Raw genomic sequence first — 13,636 nt, 5'->3', positions numbered from 1 at the left:
TTCCTTTCTGAAAATCACCTATGAAATGAAAGATAACCCCTAATTCTGTGCAGTAAGCCTTACATGGCTACATCATTGAAAGAACAAAAATAAAAACACAGTGCAGCTGAACTAGACAGAAACTTTATTGGGCCTCTAAAGGAAAAGGTAAGTGTTTTCAACTACTAAGCTGTTTTTAGGGGTTGTGGACTTCTTCAGATCAATGTAAATATCAGAGTAACAGTGTTTTTTGAGTTTTATTCAGTTAAGAAACACTATTACTCTGGCCTTTACATTGAATTGAAGAAGTCTACATTTCCTGAAAATAGTTTAGTAAATGAAAACACTTCTCTTTTACTTTATTGGCCCAATAAAGTTGCCTGTTAGCTCATCCAAACTGCAATTTTAGTCCTTTTTGGGAATGCTTAAAGAACATGTTTACTTCTAATATTTCAATACAATCCTATAAAGCATAAAAGCTATTTGATCCTTCCATCTGTTCTAATTAATCATAACTCAAATCATTTTTGCACACTCTCCTCATTACCTCACTGGTATCAATGTGCACTATAACAACTTTATAAAACCACAGAAAATGGACAAGAAAAATATTTGTTTAACTAGGCCAGTTAGCTGGTCAGAGATCCTTTTCAGCCACATGCAGGTTATAAAGGCAGCAACAGCTGTACAAAGAATTACATGAGTAGAATGCCCAAGATGAGCAGAATCATAACTACAAGTGTAGATGCAAAGAAAAAAGAAGTTATGTACTCACCATAATGTTCCATCTGAGTAGTTATACTTCATTTTCTGCAACCTGTGGGTATTCGGATCCATATCGGATCCGAGCCGGCAACATTTTTCAAGCATCTACTCCAAGCTCCTCCCCTTACCCACAATCCCTCACATCTCCTACCTTCCCTCAGATCAAGCTTGCCACTATTCAAACTATCAGCAACTCAATAACAGCACTAACCTAAAACAGGTTCGGGGGAAGGAGGGCGGGACGGTTGCAGAAAATGATGCATAACTACTCAGATGGAATGTTATGGTGAGTGCATAACTTCTTTACCTGAAGTAGTTAACTTCATTTATCTGCAACCTGTGGGACAAAGTCCCCAGCTACCAAAACTCCTGGGAGGCCCTCATGGGAGGATATTACTGAGCATCGCAGAGCCAAAGGATACTCTCCCTCTAGAGATCTAATTCAACTTATAATGAGCAATAAATGTATGTGACCTTGCCCAGGTCGCTGCTGCACAGATATCATCCAGTGAAACCCTACACCAAAAAGCAGCAGAAGTTGCCATAGATCTGGTAGAATGAGCTTTAACAGGACCAGGTAGGGACAGACCTTTATCCTTATAGACTTGCAGTATGCATTGTGTAATTCATCTAGCTAAGGAGATCTTGGAAATGGCTTTGCCCAGAAAGGGTCTAGAAAAGGACACAAATAACTGGTCAGACTTATGAAATTGTTTAGTCCTATGTAAACAAAAACAAAGCCGTCTATGAACATCTAGCAAATGCAGCTTATATTCACCCTTTTTCTGAAAATTTGGAAAGAAAACAGGCACATTAATCATCTGGTTAATATTTGATTCAGAGGCAACTTTCGGTAAGAAAGAAGGGTTTGTGAGGAGCGAAACCCTGTCTTTATGAAAGATCAAGTAAGGGGGCAAGGCAGACAAAGTCTGGATCTCAGAAACCCTTCTGGTCAAAGTAATGGCCACTAGAAAAGCTGTCTTCCAGGACAAGAATTTCAAATCTACTGATGCTGCTGGCTCGAATGGGGGAGCAACCAACACCTGCAGAACTAAGGTAAGGTCCCAAGGAGGGACTGAATCCTTAACCGGGGAACGTAAAAGAAAAGTGCCTATCAGGAAAGCTTTACACAGTCTTAAAGAAGCCAGGGCATTCATATTTTTGCCGACAAGAAAATTAGATATGGCTGCCAGTTGTACTTTCACTGTAGAGGAACTAGCCCCTTTTTGGAAAATATTGGACAAAAACTCCAACACTGCAGGAACCAAGGCCATAAAGGGACCTAGGTTCCTCAGAGAAGCATTTCCATTTGCTGTGATAAACCTTCCTAGTGGAAGCTTTGTGGGATGCCACCAAAATAGTCTTTACTGAAGATGACAGACTGTGAGTCCTACCAATCAGGAGAACTGGAGCTACCAAGCCGCCAGCTTGAGGCTGCCCACATCGGGCAGACTGATACCCGAGGGATGAGAGATAAGATCCAGGCAGAGATGCAGAATTCGAGGAGGAATTAGAACATGAGACCACAGGAAGGGAAACCACACCTGATGAGGCCAGAACGGGGCAATGAGGATCACTTTGCACCCCAGTCGGCAAGCTCTCTGAAAAAACTTCGGAATGAGAGGTAATGGGGGATAAGCATACAGTAACTTGGGAGGCCAAGCATGGACAAGAATGTCTATGGGTGAGTCCCCTGGTGAGGGGATCAGAGCGAAGAACTCGCTACACGTCGCATTGGAAGGAGATGCGATGAGATCACAGCAGGGCTGACCCCCCGCAAGGAAGATCTCCTCTGCTATTGACTGTTTCAGACACCACTCGTATGGCATTAGAATAGCCCGGACTCAGTCTGTCCACTAAAATGTTGGAGCGTCCCGGGATGTGAGTTGCAATCAGAAACTGAATGGTGGAGATCACCCACTCCCACACTCTCACGGCCTCGTGACAGAGAGGGTAAGATCTGGTTCCTCCTTGTTTGTTGATGTACCAGACAACATACATGTTGTCTGACTGAACTGCAATCGTCCCCGGGGAAAGAACAGCATGAAAGGCTTGAAACGCTAAAAGCACTGCCCTCATCTCCAGAACACTAATATGCAATCTGGTCTTGGTCTGGGACCACATGCCTTGGGCCGTCCTCCTCAAATAGTGCCCCCCACCTGAGCTGGGAGGTATCCGTGGTCACTGTGGCTTGGGCTGTGGGTGTTATAAAGTGACGACCTGCCAAGCTTTCTGGCGATTGGAGCCACCATTCAAAAGAAATCTTACAGGCTCTGCTGATTCGTATTGGATAGTCCATGGGGAGGTCTAACCAAAACCACTGAACTGTCAGGGTCCACTGAAGCACCCGCATGTGAAGCCATGCACAGGGAAGGATTGAGATTGCTGCAGCCATGGAGCCTAGGGTTCGGAGAACATCGCTCGCCATTGGCATCCTGGGGCCAAGGATCACTGACACATGAGCCCGTAGGTTCTGGACCCTGTCCAGAGTGAGAAAAACTTGCAATAGTAGAGTGTCCAGCCGTGCCCCTATAAATTCCAAGGTCTGTGTCCGGTTCAAGCGGGACTTGAAGATGTTGATGGTAATCCCTATGTTGACTGCAGGATGCAGAAAGGAGTCTCTGGCCATGCAAAGTAGACAATTGGTGGCAGCAGTGAGGAGCCAATCGTCTAAGTAAGGAAACACCCGAATTCCCTGAAGCCTCAGGTGAGCCACTACGACTGCCATAACCTTGGTAAACACCCTGGGGGCTGTGGCGAGACCGAAGGGTAGGGTTCTGAACTGGAAATAATTGAATCCCAGCCGGAAGCGAAGAAATCTCCTGGAACTTCTGCAAATTTTGATATGGTATCATGCGTCCTGGAGGTATATTGAGCACATCCAGTCGCATTCTCGGAGGTAAGGTAGAATGGACTGCAAGGTGATCATCCGGAATTTCTGCTTGGCTACAGTCAGGTTTAGGGTTGACAGGTCCAATATGTGCCTGAGGTCCCCCGTCATTTTTGGCAATAAAAAGAACCTGGAGTAAACGCCTAATCTGGACTGATCTGGGGGGACTGGTTCGATGGCCCGATTACAAAGCAGCTTTGACATTTCTTGCGCTGCCGCCTCCCTTTGAGCAGGTGGAACATCCGGGAGGCGCTTTGGTTGGACGGGTGGGGCAACGAATGGGATGGAGTAGCCTCTGGATATTATTTGGAGCATCCAACTGTCTGTTGTAATGGACTTCCAAGCCATTAGGTGCAATGACAATCTTCCTCAGACTGTCTGCAAAGTAGAACAGTTTGGCAACCCCTCTGGGATGCTGCGTGGGTCTGTCCGAAAAGGTCTCCCTAGACCCAAAGTTCCTCGGGCCCTCTCTGCCTCTGGGGCGGCATCTGTCTTGTCCCCCTCTGCCTCTAGAGGACGAGTTGTCCTGAGAGACCCGGGAAAACTGAGATTTTCTGAATCACATCTTCTTTTGCCCTCTCTGATTCCTAGAAAAAGGATCTTTGAGGGCTAGAGAAGCGGACTCCGATGGCAGACAGAGTCTTCCCGCCCTTCTCGCTCTGGACCAGGGTGTCACAAACTGTCTTCCCAAACAGGGAGGAACCATCAAAGGGAGCATTTGCAGATGATGCCTTGAAGGGGTCCACGAATTGACAATGTCTGAGCCAAGCATGTCACCTCATAGCTACACCGGTCCCAGCCGACCTAGCTGCTCCTTCCATGACATGGGAAAGAAAATGCATGGACGTGTTCGAAACAGATTTTAAAGTCGACATTTCCACCGAGAACAGCCTCTTGTCCTCTGGCGACACAACTAATTCTGTGACTAGGTCTCGCTGAAGTCGTATGACGTGTGCCAAATAATTCAGCTCTTATATGGAAAACATCACTGAAGAAAAGACTCGCTTTCCAAACCGATCCACCACCCAAGACACCTTGTCCGGAGGGTGGACCGAAGAACTTTCCTGTGTCAGTTCTCTCTTGGTGGCAGCTGCAACCACCATAGCATCCACCAGGGATCCCTTGTACCAGGCCTGTCTGTCTGTGGAAGGAGAAAGGATCCTGTCCGGGCATTTGGGTATTGGCTCTATGGTGTCAGGCTCCTTCCATGCCCACGTGGTAATGAGATCCACTAAGGGATCTGCAGGACGGGACACCCAGGATGTAGATGGGCCCATGCCAAAGGCCTCCAGGAATACTGACTCGTCTGTAGAGGGTTTTAGGGCTGACCAACCTCCTCTCTGGTGGAGGATTTCCATGATGTCTCCAAAGGAGACATCCTCAGGAGGTGACCTGGGGGAACCATCACCTTCATCCAAGTCAGTATCTTCTGTGAGGGACTCGGGGGAGTCCATGTGCCTCCTGCTACACGAGTGCTTACTGGGATCCTCTTCAGTGTGGCTCTCTGAAGAGGGCTAGTAAGTCACGGGGGGTTCAATGACGAGATCCACCTGGGGGTCCTTTAGCATGGGCTGTCCCCGAGACAAGCTGATGGGAGTCGTGACCAAATCCACGAGAGCCTGGGGGGAGTCCAAGGTGATGGGCTGGCATCTCAATCCCTGGGAGAGAACCCTCTCCACCACATTGAAGGCCAAGGGAGAGTGCACCTCCTTAGTAACCAAGGAAAAAGCTCTCCCTGGTTCCACCGTGAGGATCAGGGCTGAGGCCAAGATAGCCAGGGTTCCAAAGGAACGGCTTGGATCCAACAAAATCGGAGCAGAAGACACCTCTGTTCCCTCGGATCTGACTCCCCGTTCTCGGCCCTGAGAGTTTCTCGGATCTGAACAAGTCTGATCAGAGGAACACAAGGTAATCGCCGGTGTCAAGGTTGGTGGAACACTCAGCGCTGAACCTCCAGCTCCACGGATCCTCGGATCCATAAACCCTGAAACCACATGTCGGATCAGGGGAAGGAGAGATTGGATGGAAGAAGGGCATAGAGGTCCCCTCTCTGGCCAGAGAGGGGCATGGCAAGACTCCCATTTGGATTTGGGTCCGAATGAACCTCTGCATCATCCTGTCCATATCAAGCTCCAACAGACTCCAAATCGACTGCGAGGAGGCAACCGACTCGGATCTGGCTGGTCTATGAGACGACCTCAAAGAAGGCCTCTGGTCCAAGGGCTCCATCGGCTCCGGGGAGAACCTCGGGGAGTGGAGCCAAGGAGAGATGGTCCTGACAACTTTAGTAGATGGGATGGGAAGACCATTTGTGCCTTCCCCTCACTTATCCTTGCCTCTCGTCTTTTTCTTTCAATTTTGCCCCTGTCTCAGAAGGCTTAGAGGGAGGTTGAGTCTCAGCCTGAGAGGAGGGGTTGATCGGCTACTGGAGCCGAGGTCATTGAGTCTAGTGCAGAAAAGTACAGTTTTGTACCTACCATAAATGTAGATGTTCGAAGATCCACATTGCTGCAGTCCTTACATATGGGTAGTCCGCTGTCCTCGGTCGGCCGAATGTAAAGTATTAGGCTGGCGTCGGTCAAGGCGCTTAAAACTGACATCAGAACGCCAGGGTACAAACACATCCTCAGTCTTTCTTGCCCCAGATGTCAGAAGGCCCTAAAAGAAAGGCCCAAAGCCAAAAAACAGCAAAGAACAACCAACCCCCCCTGCACTGACCATATTTACAATATTTACAACCCAAACCACACAACCACCTCAAACTACAGAGGGGAAGGAGGACTGCAGCAATGTGGATCTTGAACATCTACATTTATGGTAGGTACAAAACTGTACTATGTTCTTCATCTCACATTGCTGCAGTCCTTACATATGGGTAGAATCCCAAAGCAGAGGTAAGGGAGGATGGCAAAACTATAAAGCATTAGGAGCTGCCAAAATGCCCTGTAAAATTGCAGTGGCAAATCCAGCCCTAGATTTAGAGTAAAGTGGAAGGTGGTAATGCTTAGAGAAAGTATGCACTGAACTCCAAGTAGCTGCCTCCAAAATATCTTTAGTAGCCACCCCCTTAAAAAGCTGTAGAAGTGGCAGTAGCCCTAGTGGAATGAGGCCTAATCCCAGCTGGAATCTCCTTACCATGATGGGAATAACAGAAAGCAATACAAAACCAATCCACTTAGAAATAGTTTGTTTTGAAACAGGTTTGCCCTGAGAACCCAAAGCAAATGAAACAAATAACTGCTGAGACTGCCTGAACCCTTTAGTTCTGCTCAAATAATAAACTGTCTGTGTATATCCAAAGTGTGCAAAATCTTTTCCCCTTTATTTTGGGGTTTGCATAAAAGTAGGCAAATGAATAGTTTGGTTTAAAGCCACACTAGAAACCACTTTAGGCATAAAGGAAGGATTAGTACGCAAAGAAACCCTATCCTTGTGGAAAATTAAGAAAGGCTCAACCACCATAAGGGCCTGTAATTCAGAAACCCTTCCAGAGGTAATGGCCAACAAAAAAGCAGTCTTCCATGATAAATATTTCAACTCGGCAGAAGCTGCAGGCTCAAAAGGTTGTAGAGTGAGTTTCTCCAACACAAAATTGAGATCCCAAGCAGGAGTAGGAGCTCTTATATTCTTTGCCCTCTAAGGAATTGCTTAAACAAAGGATGAGAAAATAATGGTGGGTCACAGTCATAGTGAGCAGAAATTGCTGCAGCATGAACCTTTATAGAGGAGAAAGACAAACCTTTGTCCAATAACTCAGTAAGGTATTGAAGAGCAACACTTAAGTTAGGTTTAGAAACATCAAAGTCCTTTGTTGTACTCCAAATTAAAAATCTCCTCCATTTATCTAACTTTCCTTGTACTAGGCCTTCTGGCCTCCAAAATAACATTCAAAACTTGTTGTGGAAGCTGAGACCCTTCAGGCTTTAAAACAGAATATGCCAGGCTGTTAGATGCAGAGACTGGAGTTTGACATTGCTGTTCTCCTGAGACAGCAGGTGTGGAATCAAGGCAAAGGCCATGGAAAATCATGGTTGGCTTGTCCTGTCTGACCTTCAGGAGTACCTTTGGGAGGAGAGGCAGTGGTGGAAAATTGAATGAGAGAGCATCCACTTTCCAAGCTGTGGGATGAAACCTTTTGTGCAAAACTTTGGCAACTGGTAATTTAGTGGAGAAGCGAACAGATCTATGTCTGGAGTTCCCCATAACACTGTCAATTTTGAAATACATGAGGATCTGGGGATCCATGATTTGTCTGCTCAACACATCTGCTAAGGAGTTCTGTGCTCCTGGCAGAAACCTCGCCTGAAGATTTAGCTGTAAACTGAGAGCAGTCTCCCACAAAATCATTGCTTGCCTGCATAGAGGGTAAGAATGTGTCCCCCTTGCTTGTTGATGTACCACATGACAGTTGTGTTGTCTGTTTGAATCAACACCTGCCCTGGAAGAAGTAAATCCTTGAAAGCTATCAATGCAAATTGGACTGCTAACATCTCCTTCAAGTTGATATGTAAATGTTGAAGTCTGGCAGGCCACGTGTCTTGTACCCATTTTCCATTTAGATGAGCTCTCCAAGCTTTGTCTGAGGCATCTGTCGTTAGAATCTGACTCGCCTCTGGTCGGGTCACAGAGAGTCCCTTGTTTAGGTGACATTCCTGAGCCCACCACAAAAATTCCTTTTGAATGCAAGGTATTATCTGAATGACAGTGTCCAGATCCTGGCAGTGTTATACATTCTTGAGATACCATTGTAGCTTCCTCATATGCAATCTGGCATTGGGAAGTACCAGAATACAAGATGCCATGAACCCCAAGGCTTGAAGGACTGTCCTTGCAGTCAGCCTGGACAGACGAGACAATTGATGGAAATAAAGAGAAAGATTCTTCTGTTTGTCCGGGGTCAAAAAGGCCATCTGGGATGCTGTATTCAGTCTCACACCCAGAAAGCACATGTCCTGAGAGGGTACTAGACTGGACTTTATTTCGTTCACAGAATACCCTAGGCATCTTAACACTGCTATCACATACTGCAAATGATGAAGAAGTTCGTCCTTTCCTTGAGCCAGAATCAGGCAATCGTCCAAATAAGGATAGATTTGTATTCCTCTTAGCCTGAAGAAAGCTATCACTGGAGCCAGAACCTTTGTGAACACTCTGGGCACAGTAGATAAGCCAAAGGGCAATGCAGAGAACTGATAATGAAAAGTCCCAGCTCGCAGATACTTCCTGCAACTGGGTCTGATAGGAACATGAAGGTAAGCCTCCTTGAGATCCAGAGTCACCATCCAGTGATCTCAACATTTTGAACTTGGGAATGTCCAGATATGTGTTGAGGATAGATAAATCCAAAATTGGTCTCCACGTGTTCACTAGAAACAGGCGAGAATAAAATCCTAGGCCCACTTCTGGCAGAGGGACCGGTTGTATAGCTCCTATTTGAAGTAGAAGAGAAATCTGTTTGTGAGCCTCTAGTCTTTGCTGAGGAGGAACGTCTGGCATGCCTTTGAAAGGAGGCAAGGTATGGAAATAAAACTTGTAACCTTGGTTTATGATATCCAATACCCATTTGTCCTGGGTAATTAAAATCCAATTTTCCTTGAAGAGTGCCAACCGTCCTCCCAAAGGTGCTGCCAGGCAAGAAGGATCTGGCAGCTGAAACAGTAGGTCATTGGGCCTGTTTACGAAAGGACTGGCCCAAGATTGTGCAGGCGAACTCCATGTTCTAGGCCTGAAGGAACTCTGAGCTCTGCCCAGATCTCCTAGACTGAGAATCAGAAGGGATACGCCCCACCCTTAGCAGGCCAATTTCTACTAAACTTGGAGGCTGAACTTGCAAAAATCTTTAACAGTCTGCATAGACTTAGCCTTGTCTTCCATTTTCTTCAAGACTGACTCCACAGGTGGACCAAACAACACTTCAGCCTGCAAAGGAGCATCCAAAATCCTTGTCTTAACATGGTCAGATAAATTCTGATCCTTAAGCAGGGCGTGCCTGCGAAGAACTGAACGAGGCCTGCAAAGCATCAAAACCACACTGTAAAGAATGCTTACCCACCTGTTCAGAGATATGCACCAAATCTTGTAATTCTTTACACTCAATGCCTTCTGCCAGAGCATCCACCTTAGATTTCAATTGAGAAAGAAGAAAATTCTGATATTTCAACATATGAAACTGGCAATTCAAAGCCCTCATTGCTAAGGTAGAAGATGTATAGACCTTCTTTCCCCATCTATCCAAAGCTCTGGCCTCTTTATTTAGAGGAACCGGATTCTTTACAACAGAGGCCCTGACACCCTTAGGTCCCTGGCTAATGGTTTCTGGGTCACTCTTATAGAGATATTTATGAGCCTCAGGCACCCTGTAATACCTATCCGGTTTAACAGGAGGAGGCAGAGAATCAGGATTAAGTGAAGCCTCTGAAAATACATCTTGCACAACATCCAGAACAGGAGGTATAGCTAAGGGCCTATGTTGAGGTAAAAACAAAAATTCCCTAAGCCTTTTCCGTGAATCAGAGAAGTCCTGACCTTTCCACTTAAAATGTTCCCTCATAGAATGAAGAGTCTCTGAAAAAGAGAAATCCTCTGGAGGAGAAGCAGAAGGAGTGGAATCTTCTGCATCAGAATCAGAATAAGGAGAGTACTCCTGCAAGTCTTCAGCCGAAGTCTCTGAAACATCCAAAGCCTGTTCAAAACTTTCCAACTCTGGCTCCACCCTAGGCCTCTTATCAGGAGGGGGCATAGAACCTCTAATCAAAGTAATCAAATCTTCTGCCATTTTAAGCATGTGCTTCTTAGGCACAGACCCTGCTGAACTAGGAGTGACACCAACAGAAGCTAAACCTGGCCTGCCTCTGGAAGAAGCCTTGGAAACAGAAGGAGAGGGCCTAACCACCCTGGGAAGGGAGGGGAGTACAGAAACCTGAGAAGCCCCTTCAGCTTGGCCTGCCTCTTGAGAGGCCACATCCTGCAAAATCAAAGTCTCCCCCTGAGACTCCAGAGAAGCCTCCCGGAACCACCCTGGGTTTAACTGTTTTTCTTTTTTGCTTCAGGAAGCGGCCGGAGTATATCGACGCGCATGTTATAATTGCCGCGCCTCAAGACCAGCCTAGCACAATCTAACCCAGGCCCCAAACAAGGAATACACAAAGAATGATAATATCTGTTTCCCACAAGAAATACAATTATTCACTTTTTCTGACATCCGTAATACACTGAGGCAAGAAAAACCAAAATATTCCCAACGGGTACTTAGCCAACTTGGATTCGGTCTGAAACTCAACGACGAAAAATTTTCAAGATGCCGCGGGCACTTGCAACGCTGCTTCTGCATCGGACCAGACCGAGGACAGCGGACTACCCATATGTAAGGACTGCAGCAATGTGAGATGAAGAACATCTGGTAGCAGGCCCTTAGCTACCAGCTTTGCCTTCTTCTCTTTCAATGCCCTAGGGTTGAACCCTGCACACACTATAAGGCAAAGATAAGTGGGGAACATCCAGGCAAATAACACACAGAGTGCAGCCATCAGCCGATGAAAACTTGTGGCCACACATTGTGCATTTTTTAAAAGTTGGTTTTGGCTGCTCAGCCATCACCAAAACCACTCAGCCAAAACTAAACCAACGCACACACACACACACACACACACACACCCACACTAAGGGTGGTTAGGCCTACACTACCTCACAAATTCTAACTTTTTGTATTTTTTTTTGACTGAAAACCGATGAACAATGAAATGGAGGAAAAGGGTGAAAAAAACGACTACACACACACTAAATATATATAGAAAAAGTACCACTTACTACACCCAACTTGGAGCTATAGAGGCCACGATGCGTATGCATGAAGCGGTAAATGAGATCTGGGGGAAGGTAGGAGATGTGAGGGATTATGGGTAAGGGGAGGAGCTTGGAGCAGATGCTTGAAAAATGTTGCCGGTTCGAATCCGATATGGATCCGAATACCCTCAGGTTGCAGATAAATGAAGTTAACTACTTCAGATCAATGAGTTACATACACAGTAAAACATTTGGATTGACAGCTGAATGCTAAACATACAGAAATAATGAAGCATTAGAAGTTGGAGTATCTATTAAGTATAAGAGAGCATCACCAGTAAACTGCCAGTACATCATCAGAGTAGAGGCAGGTAAAACACTGATATGTGTTATTTTGACTTATGCAGAATCTCTGAAGCATCTACATTTAAGATCATTCTGAAAACCTTCCTTCAGCCTTTTCTTAAACAGTTCCAGTGCCTGTAAGGATGTGACATTGTTTGGTAGACTGTTCAGTAAGTAGGAACTTGTTTGCAAAAAGACCTTTCACATATGACTAAGGAATACTGAAGATTGCTTAAGTTTGAAGCTATCTGATGTTCATAAACAGTAGGTTGTTTTGTGTGAGTTCAGCTGTTAGCTAGTGGTGAACAGTATCTGCCATTAAGCTAAAATTTACTAAATTTATCAGACGGTTAACCTTGGCAGCAACCGGCACCCACCTAGCATTCTGAATTACAGTAAAAGAATGTTCTGTAGTACTGGGAAGATGTACAAATATCAATATTTTGTTTTCCATTTTTTGTGACAGTCTAATATTGTGAGCGAATATTACATCAGTAGTAGATAAAGCATACTCCAAAAAGGGGTAATAAGACCACAAGAAGATGTGTATTTGTGTACAGTTTGTTTGAAGCACTTTAGAGGTTATAGGTTTTGCATGGTCATGAGAGGTGTGTGTGTGTGTAGTAAGTTCTTTACTTTGATATGTTTGCATACTTTTGTTAGGTATTTTGTTTCTCGATGAATCAGTAACAATAGCATGTTGAATAGAGGCAACTTTTCTTGCAGTACCAAAAATCATCACAGAGGATTTGCTCGTACTGATTGCTAATTTACTGTCCTTGCACCAGTTCTAGATTAGTCTAAATTGCTGTACAGTAGATAAAGGATGACGCCTGTCCGATTTATTTTGTTGTAACAATCTTTGGTTGCATATTAGTTGAGGAAGATCCCATGGTAAGTTATTTTTATAAAGTAAAAACATGAATGTACTAAACATGGAATCTTGTGGCAAATCTCCATTTGATGTGCCTGTTTATGAAGGGCAATTTTGACCTAACACAATAATTGTTCTGTCGGCATGATAATTTTCAAACCATGAGGAAACCTCAAGGCAAACTGTGAAATCTGCTAGCTTGTACAGTAACAGCCTTGTGTCTGATGGTTTAAAAATACTCTTCTCAAACCTAAGAATACAGTGACCAGAAGGTATTTTTCCATACTAGAAACCATATGACCAACACTAATCAGTTTAGTGCACAGAAATAATGACAAATGACAGAGTAAACTGCAGATGTGCTATACAGATTGGCAATGCTAAAGTAAGAAAATAACGTATGAATATTCCAAAGAAGTGGTACATCATGGCCAAACCAACTAAAACCAAAAGAAACACCATGTAGAAGAACTAAAAACAAGCTCTATTACATGATGCACTTTATCAAAGTGCTTTTATTTATACAGGCTTCTTCAGAACCAACAGCAAAGAAACAAAGTAAAAGAAAAATTCGTCATTCAAGCGGTCACACAATCAGCCAACTTCCACATTTAAGAATAAATAAATTATATTAAAATATGCTGGAATTTAATACAACCATTAAGCAATATGTTACATATAAAATATTTTAAATATAAAAACATTTTTAATATAAAACAATATGTTGAATATAAAAAAAAATCCCATGCCAACATGCCGATTTCTCAAATTAAATTATAAATTCTATAATCTGGCTACTCTTACTTTGAGAACACTCCCAAATGAAACATTTTCATTAATCCTGGAGGTGAGGTCTTCAACAAACAGTAGCTGCCAGAATAATTCCCTAAATTCAATCCTCATTCTGCACCACCCATGGGATTAATGCCCAACTTTTCAAACAACAAAAAAGATTTTATTTTTCAAGGGACACAACTTTGGGCATGGCTACTTAAAGCACT

The 13,636-nt window shown here is 44.5% G+C and overlaps 1 protein-coding gene across 1 annotated transcript in view; it reads right to left on the bottom strand.

Moving 5' to 3' along the window:
• LOC122797181 (shootin-1-like) overlaps positions 1 to 13,636 on the bottom strand; it is a 1,945,876-nt gene that overhangs the window by 691,579 nt on the left and 1,240,661 nt on the right. The gene's annotated exons all lie outside the window — the stretch shown is intronic.

The sequence above is a fragment of the Protopterus annectens genome, chromosome 3.part0, assembly GCF_019279795.1.
Source record: "Protopterus annectens isolate FY-2018-M chromosome 3.part0, PAN1.0, whole genome shotgun sequence".
NCBI classification, from domain to species: domain Eukaryota; kingdom Metazoa; phylum Chordata; order Ceratodontiformes; family Protopteridae; genus Protopterus; species Protopterus annectens.
This window is presented reverse-complemented; position numbering and strand designations above follow the sequence as displayed.